Raw genomic sequence first — 24298 nt, 5'->3', positions numbered from 1 at the left:
GCAGCTAACGCATCGACTTCAATGACTTCCACATCCTCTCAGGGCCAGAGCACTGAAGAGCAACCATCTGTCTCTTCACCACCTGCCAAATTGCCCAGGCAGTCAGAGAGCCCTGTACAGGAGCCATCTCAGTCTCTACTTCTGTTCTCTGAATCTGTTGACTTGGAAAGAGGGGGCAAGTCAAGCAGCATTCAAGAATGTGAAAAAGAGGGAGTATGCAGTGATGTGCAACTGCTTTGTCCCTCTGAATCTGAAGAGGCGGATGGGCCAGTGCCTATGGTCAGCACACCTCAGTACGCATCTAATGATGAGACTCAGGTGCCACTTTCTGGTGCGTATGGTGCTGGCGAGACTACCCAGGAGAAGCAGGTGTTTGAAGAGGGGAGTGTAGATGATGAGGCCCTTGACCCATCATGGCATGAGGAACAGGAAGGTGATGGGAGCAGCTCTGAGGAAGAGATTCCCCGAACGGCCAAAACAGGAGGGAGAGGGAGGGGGCAGACTTGGTTGCTTGTAGCCTCCACTTCGGCACCCGTTAGGAGCATTCCTCTTCCAAAAGCAAAAACGGGCGCTCCCAAGACTTGCAGTGCGTGGTCCTTTTTTGACACAGTTGCAGATGACATTTGCTTTGTCAAATGCAAGCTGTGTCACCAGAAAGTCAAAAGAGGGAAAAGTGTCAGCAACCTCAATACCACAAATATGTGGAATCATGTGCGGACCAAGCATGTAGTGGAGTTACAAAGACACACTGAAGACGTAGGCCAACCTACAGCACCACCTACCACCTCTTCAGCTCTTGTTGTAGCCTCTTCCTCCAGCTCACACACAGATGGTTCAGCTTCCTCACAGGATCACCATGGAAGAACCTCTGGCACTGTTGTCCAGAGACCCTGTGACATTCCACCCACAGCACCACGTTCCCGTTCATCCTCACACTCCCAGGCCACTCTACAGCCATCGGTAGCACAGACATGGGAGAAAAGGCGGCCATACTCGGCAAACCATCCCCGAGCACAGGCTCTGAATGCTGGCATTGCCAAACTACTGGCCCTTGAAATGCTCTCATTCAAGCTGGTGGAGACAGACACCTTCTGGAACTTCATGGCATTGGCAGTCCCACAATACACCGTGCCCAGCCGCTTTTATTTCAGCAGGCAAGCCGTCCCTGCCCTGCAAAAGCATGTGGAGGGAAAAATTAAACATGCGCTACTAAACACCATCGGTAGCAAGGTCCACCTGACCACCGATGCGTGGACCAGTAACCATGGACAGGGATGATACCTTTCCCTCACTGCCCATTGGGTCAATGTTGTGGAGCCGGGTACAGATCTTGAGAGTGGCGCTGTATGTGTTCTGCCAACTCCAAGGATTGCAGGAATCCAGTCTGTACACATTGACTCCTCCTCATACTCCAGTTCCTCAGAATCAGCGCTGCAGGAGCCTGTTACAACCGATATGAGCACAGCCGTGGCCAAACATCAACAGGCCGTACTGAAATTAATTTCTTTGGGGAATCGAAGCCACACAGCGCAGGAGCTCTGGAATGCCATCAAGCAGGAGAGCGACGTGTGGTTTGTGCCAGCGAATCTCCAGCCAGGCTTGGTAGTGAGTGACAATGGCCGAAATCTGGTGGCAGCTCTGGGCCTAGACAACCTCACTCACATCCCATGTCTGGCACATGTGCTCAAGTTGGTCGTGCAGAGCATTCTGAGGGACTATCTGGATCTTGATGCACTGCGGCACAAGGTCTGCATAGAGTGCGCTCACTTGTGGTGTTCCAGCATGGCAAGATCGCGCATTGCAGCTCTGCAGCGCCGATTACACATTCCGGAACATCGCATCATATGTGACCTACCCACCAGGTGGAATTCAACGTTATATATGTTGGAGCGGTTGTGTGAGCAGCAGGCAGCAGTAATGGAGTACCAGCTGCATCAGGCGCAAACAAGTCGCACTGTGCGCCGGTCACACTTCAGCACCACTGAGTGGGCCTCTATGAAGGACATCTGCCTCGTTTTGCGTGCCTTCGATGATTCCACGCGGATGGCGAGTGCAGATGATGCACTAGTCAGCATGACTGTCCCCCTTATCTGCCTGCTTCAAAAAACACTGCAAGCACTAAGGGAGGAGGTTTTGGAAGAGGTGGAGGATGAGGAGTCACAAATGCCATCTGCATCTGGACAGTCTGCGCTATGTGGTTCCTCACAAAGGCCTAGGCATGGGACACTTTGTGAGGAGGATAAAGAGGAGTCAATGGAAGACGAAGACATCTCTCCAGAGGAGGGAGGTACACAATGCTCTAGTCAGTATGTACAGCGAGGGTGGGGTGATGCAGAGCAGGCAGAGATGACGCCTCAAGAAGGGGACAGCATTTCTTGGGCAGTTGGGAGTCTGCAGCACATGGTTGATTTCATGCTGCAGTGCCTGAGAAACGACCGCCGCATCGCCCACATTCTCAACACGGCTGATTATTGGGTGTACACCCTCCTAGATCCTCGCTACTGGGACAACTTACAAAGCCTCATACCACCGTTGAGCCGGGAGCATAAAATGCAGGAGTACCAAGAGACACTGGTGCATTCCATCATGTTCTCCATTCCACCCGAAAGCAGTGCTGCTAGTGCTTTACAAAGCAGCTCTGTGCGTCGAGGCAGTGGAGGAAGCTCTGCACAAAGAGGGAGCAGAGGCAGCGCCTCAGCACAACGCAAGACCAGTATGGCCCAAATGTGGCAAAGTTTTGTGTGCCCGCCACAAATGTCTACTCCATCACAGACGGCTCCAGTCAGCAGGAGGCAACGTTTCCATCAGATGGTGACAGACTACATGTCTTGCCCTGTCAGTGTACTTCCAGACGGCTCTGCCCCCTTCAAGTTTTGGGTCTCTAAGCTGGATACATGGCCAGAGCTTAGCCAGTATGCATTGGAGGTGCTGGCTTGCCCTGCTGCTAGTGTATTATCGGAACGCGTCTTTAGTGCCGCAGGTGGTGTACTAACAGACCGTCGCACGCGACTATCCTCCGAAAACGTTAGCCGGCTTACTTTTCTGAAAATGAACAAGGCCTGGATCTCGCCAGAATCTGCCAGTCCTCTTCCAGAATAAATAATTGGTTGGCAACAGTATCCAGGTCCCCTGTTGTGTTCATGTTTCTACCACCTGAACTGTAATCCCTGGGCTCCAACACCGCCAGTTGTTGCTCAGCAGTGCCGTCTGCACAGAGAAAAACACATGCTCCAGTGTTAGTGGGGTTCAGTAACGCTAGCTGCTCCCCTGCTGTGTGTCCGGCAATGTCTACTGCTGCCTCCACATTTACACTACTACTGATTTCAAACTTGCTCCAATTAGGCCTCTGGCTCCACTCTGTCTCTAGCATTTCCCCTGGCCTCCAACACCGCCAGTTGCTGCTCAGAAGTGCCGTCTGCACAATCAACACTTGTTCCTGTGTTATTGGGGTTCAGTAACGTCAGCTGATCCCCTGATGTGTGTCCGGCAATGTCTCCTGCTCTGTCCACATTCCTACTTGTGGGAATGTGGACAGAGCAGGAGACATTGCCGGACACACATCAGGGGATCAGCTGACGTTACTGAACCCCAGTAACACAGGAACAAGTGTTGATTGTGCAGACGGCACTTCAGAGCACCAACTGGCGGTGTTGGAGGCCAGGGGAAATACTAGAGACAGAGTGGAGCCAGAGTCCTAATTGGAGCACGTTTAAAATCAGTAGTAGTCTACAACAGATATTAAACTTGATGAAATTAGGCCTCAGCCTACACCCTGATTGACCCTGGACTCCAACATTGCCAGTTGTTGCTCAGAAGTGCCGTCTGCACAGAGAAAAACACATGCTCCAGTGTTAGTGGGGTTCAGTAATGCTAGCTGCTCCCCTGCTGTGTGTATGGCAAAGTCTCCTGCTCCCTCCACATTCAAACTACATCACATATAAAACTTGCTGCAATTAGGCCTCAGCCTGCTCCAAAATTGATCCTGGGCTCCAACATCACCAGTTGTTGCTCAGAAGTGCCGTCCGCACAGAAAAAAACACTAGCTCCTGTGTTAGTGGGGTTAAGTAACGCCAGCTGCTCCCCTGCTGTGTGTACGGCAAAGTCTCCTGCTCCCTCCACATTCAAACTACATCACATATAAAACTTGCTGCAATTAGGCCTCAGCCTGCTCCATGATTGATCCTGGGCTCCAACATCGCCAGTTTTTGCTCGGAAGTGCCGTCCGCACAGAAAAAAACACTAGCTCCTGTGTTAGTGGGGTTCAGTAACGCCAGCTGCTCCACTGCTGTGTGTACGGCAAGGTCTCCTGCTCCCTCCACATTCAAACTACATCACATATAAAACTTGCTGCAATTAGGCCTCTGCCTGCTCCATGATTGATCCTGGGCTCCAACATCACCAGTTGTTGATCGGAAGTGCCATCTGCACAGAGAAAAACACATACTCCAGTGTTACTGGGGTTCAGTAACGCCAGCTGCTTCCCTGCTGTGTGTACGGCAAAGTCTCCTGCTGCCTCCACATTCAAATTACATCCGATTTTCAACTTGCTCCAATTAGGCCTCATCCTGCTCCATGATTGATCCTGGGCTCCAACATCGCCAGTTGTTGCTCGGAAGTGCAGTCCGCACAGAAAAAAACACTAGCTCCTGTGTTAGTGGGGTTCAGTAATGCCAGCTGCTCCCCTGCTGTGTGTATGGCAAAGTCTCCTGCTCCCTCCACATTCAAACTACATCACATATAAAACTTGCTGCAATTAGGCCTCAGCCTGCTCCATGATTGATCCTGGGCTCCAACATCGCCAGTTGTTGCTCGGAAGTGCCGTGCGCACAGAAAACAACACTAGCTCCTGTGTTAGTGGGGTTCAGTTACGCCAGCTTATCCCCTGCTGTGTGTACGGCAAAGTCTCCTGCTGCCTCCACATTCAAACTACATCACATATAAAAACATGCTGCAATTAGGCCTCAGTCTGCTCCATGATTGATCCTGGGCTCCAACATTGTCAGTTGTTGCTCGGAAGTGCCATCTGCACAGAGAAAAACACATACTCCAGTGTTAGTGGGGTTCAGTAACGCCAGCTGCTCCCCTGCTGTGTGTACGGCAAAGTCTCCTGCTGCCTCCACATTCAAACTACATCCGACTTTCAACTTGCTCCAAGTATGCCTCAGCCTGCTCCATGATTGATCCTGGGCTCCAACATCGCCAGTTGTTGCTCGGAAGTGCCGTCCGCACAGAAAACAACACTAGCTCCTGTGTTAGTAGGGTTCAGTAACGCCAGCTGCTCCCCTGCTGTGTGTACGGCAAAGTCTCCTGCTCCCTCCACATTCAAACTACATCACATATAAAAAGATGCTGCAATTAGGCATCAGTCTGCTCCATGATTGATCCTGGGCTCCAACATCGCCAGTTGTTGCTCGGAAGTGCAGTCCGCACAGAAAAAAACACTAGCTCTTGTGTTAGTGGGGTTCAGTAACGCCTGCTGCTCCACTGCTGTGTGTACGGCAAAGTCTCCTGCTCCCTCCACATTCAAACTACATCACATATAAAACTTGCTGCAATTAGGCCTCAGCCTGCTCCATGATTGATCCTGGGCTCCAATACCAGTTGTTGCTCGGAACTGCCTTCCCCACAAAAAAAACTCTAGCTCCTGTGTTAGTGGGATTCAATAACGCCAGCTGCTCCCCTGCTGTGTGTACGGCAAAGTCTCCTGCTGCCTCCACATTCAAACTACATCCGATTTTCAACTTGCTCCAAGTTGGCCTCAGCCTGCTCCATGATTGATCCTGGGCTCCAACATCGCCAGTTGTTGCTCGGAAGTGCCGTCCGCACAGAAAAAAACACTAGCTCCTGTGTTAGTGGGGTTCAGTAATGCCAGCTGCTCCCCTGCTGTGTGTATGGCAAAGTCTCCTGCTCCCTCCACATTCAAACTACATCACATATAAAAACATGCTGCAATTAGGCCTCAGTCTGCTCCATGATTGATCCTGGGCTCCAACATCACCAGTTGTTGCTCGGAAGTGCTGTCCGCACAGAAAACAACACTAGCTCCTGTGTTAGTAGGGTTCAGTAACGCCAGCTGCTCCCCTGCTCTGTGTACAGCAAAGTCTCCTGCTCCCTCCACATTCGAACTACATCACATATAAAACTTGCTGCAATTAGGCCTCAGCCTGCTCCATGATTGATCCTGGGCTACAACATCGCCAGTTGTTGCTCGGAAGTGCCGTTCGCACAGAAAAAAACACTAGCTCCTGTATTAGTGGGGTTCAGTAACGCCAGCTGCTCCCCTGCTGTGTGTACAGCAAAGTCTCTTGCTGCCTCCACATTCAAACTACATCCGATTTTCAACTTGCTCCAAGTAGGCCTCAGCCTGCTCCATGATTGATCCTGGGCTCCAACATCGCCAGTTGTTGCTCGGAAGTGCCGTCCGCACAGAAAAAAAGCACTAGCTCCTGTGTTAGTGGGATTCAGTAATGCCAGCTGCTCCCCTGCTGTGTGTACGGCAAAGTCTCCTGCTGCCTCCACATTCAAACTACCTCCGATTTTCAACTTGCTCCAAGTAGGCCTCAGCCTGCTCCATGATTTATCCTGGGCTCCAACATCACCAGTTTTTGCTCGGAAGTGCCGTCCGCACAGAAAAAAACACTAGCTCCTGTGTTAGTGGGGTTCAGTAACACCAGCTGCTCCCCTGCTGTGTGTACGGCAAAGTCTCCTGCTGCCTCTACATTCAATCTACCTCAGATTTTACACTTGCTCCAAGTAGGCCTCAGTCTACACCATGATTGATCCTGGGCTTCAACACAGCCAGTTGTTGCTCAGAAGTGCCGTCTGCACAGAAAAAATGACTAGCTCCTGTGTTAGTGGGGTTCAGTATTGCCAGCTGCTCCCCTGCTGTGTGTCCGGCAATGTCTACTGCTGCCTCCACATTCTGACTACTACTGATTTTTAACCATGCTCCAATTAGGCCTCTGGCTCCACTGTCTCTAGTATTTACCCTGGCCTCTAACACCGCCAGTTGCTGCTCAAAAGTGCGGTCTGCACAATCAACACTTGTTCCTGTGTTACTGGGGTTCAGTCACGTCAGTTGATCCCCTGATGTGTGTCCGGCAATGTCTCCTGCTCTCTCCACATTCCCACTACTAGTAGGAATATGGAGAGAGCAGGAGACATTGCCGGACACACATCAGGGGATCAACTGACGTGACTGAACCCCAGTAACACAGGAACAAGTGTTGATTGTGCAGACCGCACTTTTGAGCAGCAACTGGCGGTGTTGGAGGCCAGGGTAAATACTAGAGAGAGTGGAGCCAGAGGCCTAATTGGAGCACGGTTAAAATCAGTAGTAGTCTACAACCGATATTAAACTTGATGAAATTAGGCCTCAGCCTACACCCTGATTGGCCCTGGACTCCAACATCGCCAGTTGTTGCTCAGAAGTGTCTTTTGGCACGGGTACTCCCTCCTGCCCAGCCTGGTTCCAGCACGCCTGCTGTTTCCGGGTAGTGTCAACGTCACTTTGCCACCAAAACATTGTCCTGTCGTTTTGCGGTCGGGTTAGCCAAGTCTATGGTGCCCGCAGTTTAGGTGCTTCCTATGTGGGCTGCGGGTTCTGGTACTAAAGGCTGTTTCCATAGTGCCAATAGGACAAGCACCCCCTGTAAGGACTGTGGGTTTCGGTAACTGCGGCCAGCTCGCGGCCTTGCAACTTTGTTTTTCATGGGTACCTTCTGCTACCCATCCAGGTTCTAGTACCGTCAGCTGGTTCTCGGCAGTGCCTTTGGCTGAGGTGCCTCCTTCTTGGTATCCGAGTTCCAGCAATGTCTGCTGGTCCTTGGTAGTGCTTTCTAGCACAGGTACCTACTGCTTAGTAACCGGGTTCCAGCACCGTCAGCTTGTCCTCGGTAGTGCCATTGGCTCTTGTTCCTTCTGCTGCCCCTCTGGGTTCCAGCACCGTCAGCTGGTCCTCGCTAGTTCCATTTGCTCTTGCAGCTTCTGCTACCCATCCGGGTTCCAGCACTGTCAGCTGGTTCCAGGCAGAGCCTTTGACCTAGGTGCCTCATTCTCGGTATCCGAGTTCCAGCAATGTCTGTTTGTCCTTGGTAGTGCTTTCTAGCACAGGTACCTCCTGCTTAGTAACCGGGTTCCAGCACCGTCAGCTGGTCCTCGGTAGTGCCATTGGCTCTTGTTCCTTCTGCTGCCCTTCCGGGTTCCAGCACCATCAGCTGGTCCTCACTATTTCCATTGGCTCTTGCAGCTTTGGCTACCCATCCGGGTTCCAGCACCGTCAGCTGGTTCTCGGCTGTTACCCAGCCTTCTTGTACCTTCTGCTACATTTCCAAGTTCAAACTTTTGGAAATGGTTTTTGTTTATTATCACTCTGGATCTCCCTGACAACAACCCTGAAGATGACGACCCTGAAGACCACCCCGAAGAAGACCAAAAAGATGACCCTGAAGAAGATGACCAAGAGGACAAAGAACATGAAGACAACCACCAAGATACAGAACAACAAGAGACAGAAGACCAAGAAGCAGAAGACCAAGAAGCTGCAGAACAAAAAGCAGAACATTAAGTATAAAACTAAAAATCAGAGCAAAAGATATTATCTAAAGTATAAACAGAAGAAGACTAAGCAGTGTATGGGGGCGAGTCCATTCCTCCTCGTGGTGCCCCTGGAACTGAACGCGGACAAATCCTGTTGTAAATCTTTTGTGACAGGCAGAACGGAAGTTGTAATCTTTAAATTTTTATAGATAACAACTACAGGAATGCCTGTCACAAATAAGAATATGATGAAGAAGAAGAATATGAAGAAGAATAATAGTTGAATAAGAAGAATATGAAGAATGTAAAAAAAAAGGAATAGTAGGAAGAAGGTGAAGAAGAAGAAGATGAATAAGGTGAAGAATAAGTTGATGAAAAAGATGCTGCTGCTGAGGATCATGAAGGAGAAAGTGTGGGAGAAGTAAAAAAGAAGGTGAAGAGCATGGAAGTAGTGAAACATACATATCTCACAAAATATAAAAAAGGTTAACATTGTCAATATCTTTGTAACTGCGAACGTCTTAAAAAGAAAAATTAATTCCTTCTATTCCATTTGATTGGGCTAAACCTCTATGCCTTTAAAACCATTCACGACCAATGATGCCACGTAGGCGTCATGAAACCTGGTACAAATCTGACCAGTGATGCCTATGTGGCGTCATGACTAGAGTTGAGCGAAACGGGTCGAAAAATTTCAAAAGTCCCCGACTTTTGGCAAAGTCGGGTTTCATGAAACGAAACCCGACCCTAGGATGAGGTCGGCCACAAGGTCGGCGACTTACGCGCCAAAGTCGCGTTTCAAAAGTTTGTTTTGCGCTCTTTTTCAGCCAATCAGGATCCACGGACACTGTGGGCAACGTGATGACATAGGCAGGGGTCACCACCATCTTTCAGAAGGGCATGCAAGTGATTGGCTTGCTTTGGTGGGCGTCACAGGGGGTATAAAAGGGCGTGCACGCCGACCGCCATCTTACTTCTGCCGATCTCAATATAGGGAGAGGTTGCTGCTGATTCTGTAGGGAGAGCGTTAGGCAGGGAAGAAGACAAAAAAACTGCTTCTGCTGCTAGCGATTTGGCCTGCACAACACACCAGTCACTGTGTGTGCAGTGCAAGGGGAGGCTATATAGTGGTGTATCAGTGGTGTTGGTTGTTGGGCTGCCTTCTAAGGCTTCCTGACATTCCTGCATTGCTGTTTACCCACTGCTCCGCAAACTGCTTTTTTAAAAGCAATCCCAATTTTTTTTTTGTCCTGCTGAGAAGAAAAAAAAACTGCTTCTGCTGCTAGCAATTTGGCCTGCACAACACACCAGTCACTGTGTGTGCAGTGCAAGGGGAGGCTATATTGTGGTGTATCAGTGGTGTTGGTTGTTGGGCTGCCTTTTAAGGCTTCCTGACAGGCTGGCATTGCTGTTTACCCACTGCTCTGCAAACTGCTTTTTTAAAAGCAATCCAATCTCCCTTATCCTCTAGTCACTTTTGTCACAGCAGTGCAATCGAGCCTGTCACATAGCGCTCAGATATTCATTGGGCCTCACACAATCCAAAAGTGTCCAGTGTCCAAAAGTGTGTGCAGAGATTCAAAATCTCCCTTATCCTCTAGTCACTTTTGTCACAGCTGTGCCATCGAGCCTGTCACATAGCGCTCAGATATTCATTGGGCCTCACACAATCCAAAAGTGTCCAGTGTCCAAAAGTGTGTGCAGAGATTCAAAATCTCCCTTATCCTCTAGTCACTTTTGTCACAGCTGTGCCATCGAGCCTGTCACATAGCGCTCAGATATTCATTGGGCCTCACACAATCCAAAAGTGTCCAGTGTCCAAAAGTGTGTGCAGAGATTCAAAATCTCCCTTATCCTCTAGTCACTTTTGTCACAGCTGTGCCATCGAGCCTGTCACATAGCGCTCAGATATTCATTGGGCCTCACACAATCCAAAAGTGTCCAGTGTCCAAAAGTGTGTGCAGAGATTCAAAATCTCCCTTATCCTCTAGTCACTTTTGTCACAGCTGTGCCATCGAGCCTGTCACATAGCGCTCAGATATTCATTGGGCCTCACACAATCCAAAAGTGTCCAGTGTCCAAAAGTGTGTGCAGAGATTCAAAATCTCCCTTATATCCTCTAGTCACTTTTGTCACAGCTGTGCCATCAAGCCTGTCACATAGCGCTCAGATATTCATTGGGCCTCACACAATCCAAAAGTGTCCAGTGTCCAAAAGTGTGTGCAGAGATTCAAAATCTCCCTTATCCTCTAGTCACTTTTGTCACAGCTGTGCCATCGAGCCTGTCACATAGCGCTCAGATATTCATTGGGCCTCACACAATCCAAAAGTGTCCAGTGTCCAAAAGTGTGTGCAGAGATTCAAAATCTCCCTTATCCTCTAGTCACTTTTGTCACAGCTGTGCCATCGATCTGTCACATAGCGCTCAGATATTCATTGGGCCTCACACAATCCAAAAGTGTCCAAAAGTGTGTGCAGAGATTCAAAATCTCCCTTATCCTCTAGTCACTTTTGTCACAGCTGTGCCATCGAGCCTGTCACATAGCGCTCAGATATTCATTGGGCCTCACACAATCCAAAAGTGTCCAGTGTCCAAAAGTGTGTGCAGAGATTCAAAATCTCCCTTATCCTCTAGTCACTTTTGTCACAGCTGTGCCATCGAGCCTGTCACATAGCGCTCAGATATTCATTGGGCCTCACACAATCCAAAAGTGTCCAGTGTCCAAAAGTGTGTGCAGAGATTCAAAATCTCCCTTATCCTCTAGTCACTTTTGTCACAGCTGTGCCATCGATCCTGTCACATAGCGCTCAGATATTCATTGGGCCTCACACAATCCAAAAGTGTCCAGTGTCCAAAAGTGTGTGCAGAGATTCAAAATCTCCCTTATCCTCTAGTCACTTTTGTCACAGCTGTGCCATCGAGCCTGTCACATAGCGCTCAGATATTCATTGGGCCTCACACAATCCAAAAGTGTCCAGTGTCCAAAAGTGTGTGCAGAGATTCAAAATCTCCCTTATCCTCTAGTCACTTTTGTCACAGCTGTGCCATCGAGCCTGTCACATAGCGCTCAGATATTCATTGGGCCTCACACAATCCAAAAGTGTCCAGTGTCCAAAAGTGTGTGCAGAGATTCAAAATCTCCCTTATCCTCTAGTCACTTTTGTCACAGCTGTGCCATTGAGCCTGTCACATAGCGCTCAGATATCAGTGGGCCTCACACAATCCAAAAGTGTCCACTGTCCACAAGTGTGTGCAGAAATTCAAAATCTCCCCTGTCCTATAGACACCTTGTACCTTGTTTTACATTACTATATAGTTTGTTAGATTTTGTCTACATTTCTACCAAAAAAGAAATGTGGAAGAGGCCGTGGAATTGGGCGGGGGTTGGCAGCTGGTAATGATGGTGTTGGTGGTGGATCTGATGGTAGTGGCAAGAGCAAAATAGGACCGAATGCAGGAGGTGTTGAGCCTGCGTCATCATCTGGCTACATAAGGCCTCGAACGCTTAGTTTTCTAGGAGTTGGCAAACCGCTTTTAAAGCCAGAGCATCAGGAAAAAGTTTTGTTTTACATTGCTGACTCAGCCTCCAGCTCTATCGCCTCCTCTTCTTCAGTTGTAAAAAGTAAAAGCACTGAGTCGTCATTGGAGGCTCATGTTCATGAACCACACCTTTCCTTGTGTCCTTCACCCCAACCAAGATTGAAGGATGACGCAGGCCATACTACTGATTACTCCATGGAGCTGTTTTCACATACCATGCCTGGATTATCAAGTGAAATGGTGAATTACCCAAGCCAAGATGAATCTGACATGGAGTGCACTGATGCACAGCCGCTGATGGATGATTCTGCTGGTACATTCACTCAGAGCACTACATTGTCCTCGCAGTGTACAGAGCCAGATTCTGACCCTGATGAGACTCAGGTGCCCCTTCCCGCACACTATACCACCATACACGGTGACACAGAGGAAGGTGCACATGACATAGAAGAGGAGGTGATGGATGACCCAGTTGTTGACCCAGATTGGCATCCATTGGGGAAGAGGGTGCTGCTTCCAATAGCTCAGATGAGGAGCATCCACAGCAGACATCGACATCGCAACAGCTGTTATCTGGCAGGCCCGGAGCACTCCAAAGACAGGTTCCAAACATCAAAAGAGTTGCTGGACAGCTTGTCCAGAGGGTCAAAAGATCACAGCGTGCTAGGCCGCAAAATGTCTGCCAAAGTAGGAAGAGTGCAGCGTGGCACTTTTTTGAACAAAATCCTCATGATCAGGGGAAGGTTATCTGTAAGAAGTGCGCAAAGACCTTTAGCCGAGGGAAAAATCTGAAAAATTTGAATACCAGTTGCATGCTTAGACATTTAACCAGCATGCACTTGCAAGCGTGGACACAACACCAAACCTCAAGTGCCACATGTGCAACTGATCACAACGAAGGTAGTCAGCAACGCTACATTGTTTCCCCCACTGTAAGCCCACCGGTTAGCACAGCAGCAAATGTTGAGGTGTCGTTGCAAGGCCACAGCAGTCAGGGAATCCCACTGTTATATCAACGAAAGACTGATTCTAGGCCATCAGAAAGAACACCAACTCCTTCACCATCATCAACCCTCTCTCAGTCCGCCCTGTCCACCGCTACTTCCACCATATGCAGCTCTCAAGTCCAGCTCACCCTCCCAGACACTATGAGTAGGTCAAGAAAGTACTCAGTCTCTCATCCGCGTACACTGGGTTTGAACGCCCACATTGCCAAACTAATCTCGTTTGAGATGATGCCCTTTCGGTTGGTGGAAAGCACAGCTTTCCGCGAACTCATGGCCTATGCAGTACCACGCTATGACCTACCCAGTCGCCACTTCTTCTCTCGCAAAGCCATCCCAGCCCTCCACCATCATGTGAAAGACCGCATTGTCCATGCACTCAAGCAGTCAGTGAGCGGAAAGGTGCACCTCACAACTGATGCATGGTCCAGTCGGCATGGCCAGGGCCGTTACGTGTCCATCACTGCGCACTGGGTTAATGTGGTGGATGCAGGGTCCACAGGGGACAGCGGTGGTGGGACAGTGCTGCCTAGCCCACGGTATAGGAAACAGTTGGCTGTAGGCGTTCGACCCTCCTCCTCCTCCTCCTCCAGAAGCGAAAGCTCGTCCACAGAGCGCAGTCGTACGAGCACTCCATCTGCAGCTGCCACTGTTGCACACGATGTGTCGCCCTATCGAGCAGCTAGTGGAAAGCGTCAGCAGGCTGTGTTGCAGATGATGTGTTTGGGCAACAGACACACCGCCGAGGTGCTGGCCGAGTACTTGAAGCGACAAACTGAGTCATGGCTGGGCAGTGTACATCTTGAGGCAGGCAAGGTAGTTAGTGATAACGGCCGTAATTTTGTGGCAGCCATAGCCCTTTCAAAACTCAGCCATATACCTTGCTTGGCTCACACCTTGAACCTGGTGGTGCAGTGCTTCCTCAAAAATTATCCGGAGTTAACAGCCCTGCTCCAGAAGGTGCGAAGACTGTGCGCGCACATCCGCCGGTCGCCTGTACACTCCGTTCGTATGCAGAAGCTGCAGCGATTGCTCCACCTTCCCAACCACCGCCTCATTATCGACATTGCAACAAGGTGGAACTCCACCCTGTACATGGTGGAGCGGCTGTGCGAGCAGAGGCAGGCCATAATGCATTTGTGGGAGGATACACGGCCAGGCACTTTGAGAGCAGACATGGAGTTGACAGGTGTGCAGTGGTCGAAGCTGAAAGACCTCTGTAAAGTCCTTCAGTGTTTTGAGGAATGCACACAGCTGGTAAGCGCAGACGACGCCATCCTAAGCATGAGCATCCCACTTATGCGTCTGCTCATGCAAACTTTGACGCACCTTAAGGAGCAGGCATCTGCAGCCAATGTTGATGAGGAGGAAGAGGAGGAGGGAATCCTTGATGACATTCAGCCATTGTCTGCTCAGGGACCTCTCCTGGACGAGGTTGAGGAAGAAGAGGAGGAGGAGGAGGATGATTACTTAGGGGAGGACGATGCATCTCGTGGAGCAAGTGAAAATGTTGGCGTGGCAAGGTCTGGTACAGGGTTTTGGCGTGACTGGAGGGATGTGGATTTGCCAGAAAGTGCTCCTCCAACCAGCACTCGCAGTGCATCATTGACACCGGGAACATTGGCCCACATGTCAGATTATGCCTTGCAGATCCTAAAAAGGGACCCACGCATTGCCAAAATGATGAACGATGAAGACTACTGGTTGGCCAGCATCCTGGATCCACGCTATAAAGGCAAATTACAAAACATCATGCCACAGGAGAACCTTGACCTAATATTGGCTAATAAACAAGCAACTCTGGTAAATCGGTTGCTTGAGGCATTCCCAGCACACAGCAGCGGTGATGGTTCTCACACGAGCCGTACGGGCCATGGGCAGCTTGGCAGAGGTGTTCGTGGTGCACACAGCAGAAGTGGCATTGGAGACAGGGGTTTCATGACAATGTTGTGGACTGATTTTTCAAGTACCGCTCACACAACTGGTAATACTGCATCGATGGAAAGTGACAGGAGACAGCAGTTGTCAACTATGGTTACAAACTACTTTTCCTCCCATATCGATGTTCTCCCACACAGGTCATTCCCCTTTGACTATTGGGCCGCTAAACTGGACACCTGGCCTGAATTGGCCCAATATGCCTTACAGAAGCTCGCTTGCCCAGCTGCAAGTGTGCTATCGGAAAGAGTCTTCAGTGCAGCTGGATCAATCCTGACAGAAAAAAGGACCCGTCTGTCAACCCAAAATGTGGATGATCTAACCTTCATTAAAATGAACCACGCATGGGTTTCCAAGGATTTTGTCCCACCTTCCTCTGATGACACATAGGGTGACAGAAAAATGGCTTGCTTTGGTCCACCTCTTCCTGGGACTTGACCTATTTCACCTTTTGCATCAGCTGAATGTCCAACATCAACATATGCCACTTTCTAAAACTCCCTAACTGTGCTGCCTCCCCCCCCATGGCCGGGGTCACCACCTAGCGCACGACACCGTGCGAGTGCCGTTGCCCTGGACAGGTGGGTAGGCCGACTCTTGGGCGCGGGCACTGGTACAGGGTCCTTCATAGTGCAATCAAGTGTCTCTGACGGTGGTGGTGCACACCCGCCGTCAGACACACCGCCGTACTATGAGGGGCCCAGTGCCAGTACCGACGCCCACGAGTGGGCCCCCCTTGCTTGGGCAGGGCCCCAGCATTTGCAATCTTTACCTCTCCCTGCTCCTCCGCTGTGTAGTCTGGGCCGTCAAATCCATACTGTGCCTGACACCGTCTGAGCCTGCCTCCTGAGACATATATTTTGAATGTGTACACTATCCATACATGTTATCCGGGGAAACGGTACCCTTTCTAACCTTTGTGCAATCACGTGCAATCCATACTGGGCCTAACACCGTCTGAGCCTGCCTCCTGAGACATATATTTTGAATGTGTACGCTATCCATACATGTTATCCGGGGAAACGGTACCCTTTCTAACCTTTGTGCAATCACGTGCAATCCATACTGGGCCTAACACCGTCTGAGCCTGCCTCCTGAGACATATATTTTGAATGTGTACGCTATCCATACATGTTATCCGGGGATACGGTACCCTTTCTAACCTTTGTGCAATCACGTGCAATCCATACTGGGCCTAACACCGTCTGAGCCTGCCTCCTGAGACATATATTTTGAATGTGTACGCTATCCATACATGTTATCCGGGGATACGGTACCCTTTCTAACCTTTGTGCAATCACGTGCAATCCATACTGGGCCTAACACCGTCTGAGCCTGCCTCCTGAGACATATATTTTGAATGTGTACGCTATCCATACATGTTATCCGGGGATACGGTACCCTTTCTAACCTTTGTGCAATCACGTGCAATCCATACTGGGCCTAACACCGTCTGAGCCTGCCTCCTGAGACATATATTTTGAATGTGTACGCTATCCATACATGTTATCCAGGGATACGGTACCCTTTCTAACCTTTGTGCAATCACGTGCAATTCCTACTGGGCCTAACACCGTCTGAGCCTGCCTCCTGAGACATATATTTTGAATGTGTACGCTATCCATACATGTTATCCGGGGATACGGTACCCTTTCTAACCTTTGTGCAATCACGTGCAATCCATACTGGGCCTAACACCGTCTGAGCCTGCCTCCTGAGACATATATTTTGAATGTGTACGCTATCCATACATGTTATCCGGGGATACGGTACCCTTTCTAACCTTTGTGCAATCACGTGCAATCCATACTGGGCCTAACACCGTCTGAGCCTGCCTCCTGAGACATATATTTTGAATGTGTACGCTATCCATACATGTTATCCGGGGATACGGTACCCTTTCTAACCTTTGTGCAATCACGTGCAATCCATACTGGGCCTAACACCGTCTGAGCCTGCCTCCTGAGACATATATTTTGAATGTGTACGCTATCCATACATGTTATCCGGGGATACGGTACCCTTTCTAACCTTTGTGCAATCACGTGCAATCCATACTGGGCCTAACACCGTCTGAGCCTGCCTCCTGAGACATATATTTTGAATGTGTACGCTATCCATACATGTTATCCGGGGATACGGTACCCTTTCTAACCTTTGTGCAATCACGTGCAATCCATACTGGGCCTAACACCGTCTGAGCCTGCCTCCTGAGACATATATTTTGAATGTGTACGCTATCCATACATGTTATCCGGGGATACGGTACCCTTTCTAACCTTTGTGCAATCACGTGCAATCCATACTGGGCCTAACACCGTCTGAGCCTGCCTCCTGAGACATATATTTTGAATGTGTACGCTATCCATACATGTTATCCGGGGAAACGGTACCCTTTCTAACCTTTGTGCAATCACGTGCAATCCATACTGGGCCTAACACCGTCTGAGCCTGCCTCCTGAGACATATATTTTGAATGTGTATGCTATCCATACATGTTATCCGGGGATACGGTACCCTTTCTAACCTTTGTGCAATCACGTGTAATCCATACTGGGCGTGAGAACGGCTGGCGAGCTGTTAAGCAAGCTACAGCACCTGTGGTTTGCACACGTAAGTTTTTCATTTTTTCAGGAATGGTGGTTAGGCCTAATTCCGGAACTGCGGTTGACCTGCACTTACTGGGAAATCATTGTTCGCGGGTAATAATTGTAATCAGTGATCCCCATCACTAACGTTGTTCAGCGGGTTATCTGCACCTGTAAGCGACAAACGCTGGCCTTTTCAGTGTAGCGCACATGCAGCCACGGACATGTAAGTGCATGACACACCAGTTATTGGCCAATCTCATGTGCCAGAGCCTCACGTGTCCCTCTAGTAAGCCGGACTCGGACCGCGGGGCATTACGGAGTCTCGTTCGTTAACAGAATTAAGCTTGCAATGTGTGCATCTGTTCTGTAGCTGGCATGGTTGAGGTTTCCCAGGTGGAGTCGAATTTAACCATAGGCTCCACTCCTGGTGGTGCCCTTCTGGACATTCCTTTAAGGTTCAGCTTTGCAACCATACTGCCCACGTAAAACAAACACTTTGCCTTCATGAACGCTGTTTGGAGGGTCATGACTCGTGAGAATAACGCCGCCCAATCAGTTAACCTGCTAGAGAGATCCTTCGTTGCTCCCAAGCATGACATCACACTTCCTAGGAAGAAGGTAATGCCACTGTGGCGACCGTACTCCTGGGGGCGACACAAGTGCACTGATGCCCAGCCCCTGCTCGATGAATCTGCTGGTACATTGACCCAGACCACTACATTCCCTTCGCACGCTACACGACCTGAATCTGACCCTGATGAAACTCAGGTTACCCTTCCCATATACAGTTCCATCTTACACGGTGACAAAGAGGAAGCTGCAGATGAAAGTGCAGATTCGGCCCACCCGCCATCAGACACACCACCGTACTATCAGGGGCCCTGTGCCAGTGCCGTCGCCAACGAGTGGGCCCCCCCCTGCTTGCTCAGGATCACAGCACTTGCAAAGTTGAAATACTGTGCAGTGAGATGGAAGATGGGGACGAAGAGGAATCCAGACAAGTATAGGGATTCCTTAGCGAGGAGACTTATTTGATTGTTTTCAATGTTGGGACAGCAATTTTTGGGGAGCACTATACTCTGGAGAATGATAGATGGGGCCCACCATACACTGGAACATTCCAAAGGTGGACATCAGACACTGGAGCAGCATTTACAGGGCCCATTATACACTAGAGCATTAGAAATGGGGCCCATTATGTTTGGAGCATTATTTGGGCCCATAAGACAGTGGAGCTTCATCCATGGGGACCAACATATACTGTAGCATTATGTGGAGCTCATCATATACTGTTTCAAACATTATATGGGACCAATGATTCTGTATGGAGAAATAGATGGGCCTCGTCATGAGATGTAAAAAGTGAGGTATTTTTCATTGTACTATACCGCTATTTCTCTGCCGTATTGGAGCATGATGAGTTGTGGTATGTGTTAAAGGGGTGCTCTTTCACCCAGGGCACATGAAAACCTGCAGCCAGCCCTCCCCCCCACAACTTTAGCCAAATAACCCCCATTTTTCAGTGCGTAACTTGTATTATGAAGTTAATTAAGGTTGACAAGCTTAAGTAAGAAGAATTGATGCTTTTGGCATTCAAATGGGCACTGTAGGTGTGTTTCCTGTCCTCCTCTCACTGCCGAGTTTTATTCCCCATTGACTTACATTGGGTTTCGTGTTTCGGGACGACCCCGACTTTTCCCTATAATCAGACGATCTTGCTCGACCCGACTTTTGGAAAAGTCGGGTTTCACGAAACGAAACGCGACCCTAAAAAAACAAAAGTCGCTCAACTCTAGTCATGACTTTAAAGCCCCCCTGCGGGTCGGGTGACCTAGGTCACTGAAAGGTCACCTGACCCGCAGATACAGGGGGCTTTGTTCTTCAGCATAGGGGGCGTGGCTTTGCCCCCATGTGACTACGATCGCTCTGATTGGCTGTTAAAAGTGAAACAGCCAATCAGAGCGATAGTAATATTTCATCAATGAAAATTGATGAAATATTACAATTCAGCAATGTCCGACGTGACCCCCCCACCCGTTATCGGGGGCGATCTGCCCCCCGCCACTGAATGACAGCGGCGATGTGCCGCTGCTGTCATCATCTCCCCCCGCCTTCCCTCCGCTCCCCCCGGCTTCCGATTGCCCCCTCCCACCTCCCGGTACTCACCGAGTGCCATTATGGCTCCCGGTGTCCCGCGGTCCCGGACCATGGGCGCCGCCATATTGGAAAATGGCGGGCGCATGCGCAGTGCGCCCGCCGGCTCCAATTTCCATTCATTCATTTTGATCACTTTCACAGTGATCAAAATAGAATGAAATGTAAATAAACCCCCCATTTATCACCCCCATAGGCAGGATCAACTGATAAAATAAAGAAATTATTTTTATTTTTCCATTAGGGTTAGGGTTGGAAAGAGGGTTAGGGTTAGGGTTGGAAAGCGGGTTAGGGTTGGAAAGAGGGTTAGGGTTGGAAAGAGGTTTAGGGTTGGAAAGAGGGTTAGGGTTGGAAAGAGGGTTAGGGTTGGGAAGAGGGTTAGGGTTGGAAAGAGGGTTAGGGTTAGGGTTGGAAAGAGGGTTAGGGTTGGAAAGAGGGTTAGGGTTAGGGTTGGAATTAGGGTTAGAATTAGGGTTCAAAAAGTTAAACGGTGCTCCCTCCCTTCCAAGCCCCGACGTGTGCCCAAACAGTGGTTTACCCCAACATATGGGGTATCAGTGTACTCAGGAAAAATTGCACAACAACTTTGGGGGTCTAATTTCCCCTGGTACCCTTGGAAAAATAAAAAATTGTGGGTAAAAAAATATTTTTGTGGAAATTTTTTTATTTTTATTTTCACATCTCTGCGTTATAAACGTCTGTGAAGCACTAGGGGGTTCAAAGTGCTCACCAGACATCTAGATAGGTTCCTTGGGAGGTCTATTTTCCAAAATGGGGTCACTTGTGGGGGGTTTCTATTGTTTAGGCACATCAGGGGCTCTGCAAACTTAACGACGACCGCAGACCATTCCATCAAAGTCTGCATTTCAAAACGTCACTACTTCCAGTCCGAACCCTTATGTGTGCCCAAACAATGGTTCCCCCCATATATGGGGCACCAGCGTACTCAGGACAAACTGTACAACAACTTTTGGGGTCCAATATATCCTGCTACCCCTGTGAAAATAAAAAATTGCTGGCTGAAAATTTTTTTTATGAGGAAAAAAAAATATTTTTTATTTTCACGGCTCTGCGTTATAAACTTCTGTGACGCGCTTGGGGGTTCAAGGTGCTCACCACACATCTAGATAAGTTCCTTGGGGGGTCTAGTTTCCAAAATGGGGTCACTTGTGGGGATGTTCCACAGTTTAGGTACATCAGGGGCTCTGCAAATGTTACATGATGCCCGCAGACCATTCCATCAAAGTCAGCAATTCATAATGTCACTACTTCCCTTCCGAGCCCCGACGTGTACCCAAACAGTGGTCCCCACCCACATATGGGGTACCAGTGTACTCAGGACAAACTGGACAACAACTTTTGGGGTCTAATTTATCCTCGTACCCTTGTGAAAATAAAAAATTGCGCACTAAAAAATAATTTTTTGAGGAAAAAAAAATATTTTTTATTTTCATGGCTCTGCGTTATAAACTTTTGTGAAGCACTTGGGGGTTCAAAGTACTCACCATGCATCTAGATAAGTTCCTTAGGGGGTCTAGTTTCCAAAATGGGGTCATTTGTGGGGGAGCTCCAATGTTTAGGCACACAGGGGCTCTCCAAACACGATATGGTGTCCGCTAACGATTAGAAGTAATTTGCATTTCAAAAAGTCAAATGGCGCTCCTTCCTTTCTGAGCCCTGCCGTGTGCCCAAACAGTGGTCCCCCCCCACATATGGGGTACCAGCATACTCAGGACAAACTGGACAACAACTTTTGTGGTCTAATTTCCCCTGTTAGCCTTGTGAAAATTAAAAATAGTGTGCTAAAAATCATTTTTGCAGCGCTGGGGTCCTGGGTTCGAATCCCACCAAGGACAACATCTGCAAGGAGTTTGTATGTTCTCCCCGTGTTTGCGTGGGTTTCCTCCGGGTACTCCGGTTTCCTCCCACACTTCAAAGACATACTGATAGGGAATTTAGATTGTGAGCCCCCATCGGGGGACAGTGATGAAAATGTGTGCAAACTGTAAAGCGCTGCGGAATATGTTAGCGCTATATAAAAATAAAGATTATTATAAAATAAAGATTATTATTATTTTTGAGGAAAAAAAATATTTTTTATTTTCACTGCTCTGTTATAAACTTTTGTGAAGCACTTGGGGGTTCAAAGTGCTCACTACACATCTAGATAAGTTCCTTAGGGGGTCTAGTTTCCAAAATGGGGTCACTTGTGGGGGAGCTCCAATGTTTAGGTACACAGGGGCTCTCCAAACGCGACATGGTGTCCGATAACGATTCGAGCTAATTTTCCATTCAAAAAGTCAAATTGTGCTCCTTCCCTTCTGGACCCTGCCGTGCGCTCAAACAGTGGTTTATGACCACATATGAGGTATCGGTGTACTCAGGAGAAATTTTTTAACAAATTTTAGGATCCATTTTATCCTGTTGCCCATGTGAAAATGAAAAAACTGAGGCTAAAAGTAAATTTTTGTGAAAAAAAAGTACTTTTTTTTTACAGATCAATTTGTGAAGTACCTGGGGGTTCAAAGTGATCACTATGCATCTAGATAAGTTCCTTGGGGGGTCTAGTTTCCAAAATGGGGTCACTTGTGGAGGAGCTCCAATGTTTATGCACACAGGGGCTCTCCAAACCTGACATGGCAACCGCTAAATATTCCAGCATATTTTCCATTCAAAAAGTCAAATGGTGCTCCTTCCCTTCTGAGCCCTGCCGTGCGCCCAAACAGTGGTTTATGACCACATATGAGGTATCCGTGTACTCAGGAGAAATTTCCCAACAATTTTTAGGATCCATTTTATCCTGTTGCCCATGTGAAAATGAAAAAAATGATGCTAAAAGAAAAGTTTTGTTGGAAAAATTAAAATGTCCATTTTTTCTTTCCACGTTGCTTTAGTTCCTGTGAAACACCTGAAGGGTTAATAATCTTCTTGAATGTAGTTTTGAGTAGCTTGAGGGGTGCAGTTTTTAGAATGGTGTCACTTTTGGGTATTTTCTGCCATATAGACCCCTCAAAGTGACTTCAAATGTGAGGTGGTCCCTAAAAAAAATGGCTTTGTAAATTTTATTGTAAAAATGAGAAATCGCTGGTCAACTTTTAACCCTTATAACTTCCTAACAAAAAAAATACCTTGTTTCCAAAATTGTGCTGATGTAAAGTAGACATGTGGGAAATGTTATTTAGTAACTATTTTGTGTCACATAACTCTCTGGTTTAACAGAAAAAAAATTCAAAATTTGAAAATTGCGAAATTTTCTAAATTTTCGCCAAATTTCTGTTTTTTTCACAAATAAACGCAAAAATTATCAACCTAAATTTACCACTAACATGAAGCCCAATATGTCAGGAAAAAACAATCTCAGAATCGCTAGGATCCGTTGAAGCGTTCCTGAGTTATTACCTCATAAAGGGACACTGGTCAGAATTGCAAAAAATGGCCTGGTCATTAAGGTCAAAATAGGCTTGGTCATGAAGGGGTTAATGTCTCCTCCATCTCCCCCAATACATTCTACATTATTCTTAGTTGTTTTTCTTCATGTAGAATTAACATACAAGGAAAGAAAGGGTTTTTTTTCATTCCGATATTTCTGTCCCATTGACTTGCATAGGTTTCCGGTATCGGAATCGGCGATACCCGATACTTTTTTGGTATCGGTCCGATCCAATCCAATCCGATATTTCACGATATCGGATGGTATCGCTCAACACTATTTGTTACGGTTTTTCTAATTTGTTCATAAAAATAGCGAGGAGAAAAAGAGTCAATTTATGTAATTTAAAATGCAATACAAAATTTTATCATCGACGTTACAAAAATTTGTGGAACATAAAGAGAGGTACAATGGATACATATAGGTCTCTGTAGTAATGATCCAAAGATAAAACGAGGGGGCCAATGGCAAGGCAGGACAAAATGTTATATGCCCAACTCTTATATAAAAGGACCTGTGATGTAAGTATAGATTATTTATAAAGTTACCATATGGTTGTCATACAGCACTATGTTGTCCCTAAGGGTAAATAATCTATCGTGCTAGCAGGCACAAATGGGTGCAAGTGCGTAAGGTATATCAGTCACAGTCCCTATTTGAGCATGTTGCTCTGTATGTAAACATGAATGGTGAGTATTATTAATGGTATTTACCCATACTGAGAATCCTGCTTTGGTGTTGGTCCCATTCCCCAATGTACGTTTCGCATTTGTCACTTCTTCGGGGTAGATTAATATAGATTATTTAACCTTAGGAACAACATATTGCTATTTGACAACCATATGGTAACTTTATAAAAAATATATACTTACAATCACAGGTCCTTACTGCAGAGACCTATATGTATCCATTGTACCTCTCTTTATGCTCCACAATTTCTTGTAACGTTGATGATAATAAAATTTTGTATTGCATTTTAAATGGCATACATTGACTCTTTTTCTCCTTGCTATTTTGATTGCTACGAGTCGCTAATATATGGGTACATTCAGAATATGGGACTGGTACTTTTGCTGTGTTGCACATGACGTCCGAGTTGTAT

At 47.9% G+C, this 24298-nt stretch overlaps 2 protein-coding genes across 3 annotated transcripts in view; one reads left to right on the top strand and one right to left on the bottom strand.

Annotated features, from left to right (window-relative positions):
* The window catches only part of MED12L (mediator complex subunit 12L), a 1194146-nt gene that overhangs the window by 489876 nt on the left and 679972 nt on the right, over positions 1 to 24298 (top strand).
* The window catches only part of GPR87 (G protein-coupled receptor 87), a 40077-nt gene that overhangs the window by 14677 nt on the left and 1102 nt on the right, over positions 1 to 24298 (bottom strand). The gene's annotated exons all lie outside the window — the stretch shown is intronic.

Source organism: Dendrobates tinctorius, unplaced genomic scaffold, assembly GCF_039654945.1.
Source record: "Dendrobates tinctorius isolate UK_male_01 unplaced genomic scaffold, ASM3965494v1 ptg000060l, whole genome shotgun sequence".
NCBI classification, from domain to species: Eukaryota; Metazoa; Chordata; class Amphibia; order Anura; family Dendrobatidae; genus Dendrobates; species Dendrobates tinctorius.
Note: the sequence above shows the minus strand (reverse complement) of the source record. Positions and strands in the feature narration are given on the sequence as shown.